The sequence below is a fragment of the Pan troglodytes genome, chromosome 11 (assembly GCF_028858775.2).
Source record: "Pan troglodytes isolate AG18354 chromosome 11, NHGRI_mPanTro3-v2.0_pri, whole genome shotgun sequence".
In the NCBI taxonomy this organism is placed as follows: domain Eukaryota; kingdom Metazoa; phylum Chordata; class Mammalia; order Primates; family Hominidae; genus Pan; species Pan troglodytes.
Window position 1 is genome coordinate 73,055,076 of NC_072409.2, and position 2,496 is coordinate 73,057,571.

The following is a 2,496-nucleotide window of genomic DNA, read 5'->3' on the forward strand; positions in this document are numbered from 1 at the left end:
CCTACGTATCTACTTCCATGGATTCAGATTGCCCCTTTATTCTGCTTCCCTTCGGCATTTACTGCTTTGTTTTGTAAAACATTACACAACAGGTGACTTGATATTATGCTTCTTAAGGACAAAATGGCTTGACTTTATCCCTCCCATTCATCTCTAACTCCTGCAACATGGGCAGGGGCTGGCATAATAGTCCATTGAATAAATAAGTATAGAAGTTACTCTCTTTCAAATTACAAAGGTTTCAATTTACAAATTTTCATGGATGTGAGCAATGCTATGTACCAAAGGCACGACTCTTCTTATCACCATTAGACAGCAATGCCAATTGCGTTTGGACTATTAAGTCTTGGCTACTGTCTTGATCCTGAAGGAGTGTCTTTTAACAGATGAATGTAAATGCATGTTGAATGGCAATTTTCAATCAGCTGGAGTTCAAAGCTGAAGCTAAAGAAAAGCTAACAACTCTACCTTTTAAAGAACCATCAACAAGTGGAACCAACCAGCTACCCGACCTTTCTAAGAGTCACCTAAAAATACTAGGTGCTACAACCCCATCCTTCACCCCAGCTCCCATTCTCCTACCTGCAAATTTAAGGAAAAGGCTGGGGGAAGGGGAAGAGAGAGAAAGTTATGAGAATCAGTGGTGGCAGCAGCTTTGCGAATATTATGTTTCGTGTTAAGAAGTTTTTTTTTTTCTTTTTCTGCTGTCTTAAAGCCAAGTGAAGAGTCCTCAAAGAGAGTCACTTAAAATGAATGGGGATGCCTGCAAAGACAAGACCCTGCACATCATTCTCCTTATAGACATGGCCTAGGCAGTGGACTTGCTGCTCTGCCCTTTATTTTGCTGAACTAGGGAAACATGAATTGAGAGATGAGAGATTGAAGAGAAGGGGAGGTAGTGGATCAGCCAGCCTTCCTATTATTGGGCTTGGCAAAGAGGCTGATGTTTCCTCTGAGTTTGGTGAACACTGAAGAAGATATCGGGACCAGGGTCAACTTGCAGGGTGAGAAGTCTGTCTGACAGGCAAACAGAATGCCAGAAGCAAGCAGCTGTGGTGTGTACTGACAACAACAGCAGCTCGTTGATGGGTGGAGGGTGGAAGAAGACAAGGAGATGTGTGGAGCCCCAAAGGGCCCTGCAAAAACTTACACATGCACCCTAGGTATGTGGATGACTGGGTGCTGAGGCCAGCCAGCGTTGGCCAGAGAAGCAACAACAACCCACAGAAAAAGATCGGCCATGGATAAACATCAAGAGATGGGTGACCTTTTCCCCCAGTGTCTTTCCTATACTTTAGCATTGTAGGAATCAGGTCCTTGAAAGGGAAGGGCTGGTACAAATTCAACTCAGCGTATGTCTAATGTTAGAGATAGCACTAAACTTAAGGGAGGAACTAAGATAAAATCTGAGAAGAGAATTCTCTAATCTCTTTCTTAGTAGCCTTTCCAAACACCAACCAGTTATAAGCCAGACTTTGATTAAAGGGCCTGGAAAACCACCAAGCTTTCTAAAATGTCATTAAGGGATCTTTATTGTCATTTGGGCAGAACATGGTTAAGCAGTGCTTGGAAAAATGAAATTGTTTCACGTTCTTATCCCCAATGAGTTGAGGATGCCCAATAAAAAGTTAATTATATTAAGTTATAATGAAAAAAGGAAGCCAAACTGTAAACATTGTTGTATAAGAATTTTAAGAGAACCCCAAAGCAACAAAAATCTATAATTAGAATTTCTACAGCCCATCTGCCTTGACCAACCTACGATTGGTCACCTGTATAATGTCACTTTGGACTCATGAACAAATGGCCTTTTTGAAACTTGTTGGTAAAGAGAGGTGCTTATTTCAGTATATGAAGTAAGTTCTTACTGGTTAACATTAATTTTGAACTAGATTTTTAAATTTATAAACATATAAATTGACTTACATACTTTTAGTAATTTTATAAGCTATATTGCATAGATTTTATAAGTTGTATATTAAAAGTCAAATAGGTCAGATAGCATAATGTAAAAAGTTAAAGCCTCACCCTGCAACATGTTCACTTTCCACCTGTGACCATTTATTATCAGTCTCTTGTTTATTTTTCCAGAAATGTTCCATGTCTCTAAAGCATGTAGATGTATGAATGTATTTGTCTTCTTTATAGCAAAAAATGGTGTTTACCAGACACAGTGTTCAACAACTTGCTTTTTTTTTCATTAAAACTGTATCTTAGGCGTGCCCTTATGTCAGCACACATTAATTCACCTCATTCCTTTTAAGCACTACATAATATTCCACTTTATTTTTGCCTCATGCTTTAACCATTTCTCCATTTATGGACTTCTAGCTCAAGGACATGTTTTTAATGTGCTGTCACACAATAAATCAATGATTATTCTGTCACACATATTTGCCTACTTCTAAAATGAGAGCTCATTTAACTGTGAATTTACAAACTAATGCTACAATGAATGATATTTCTTCAGAATGCAGAATCTGGAGTATTACATAA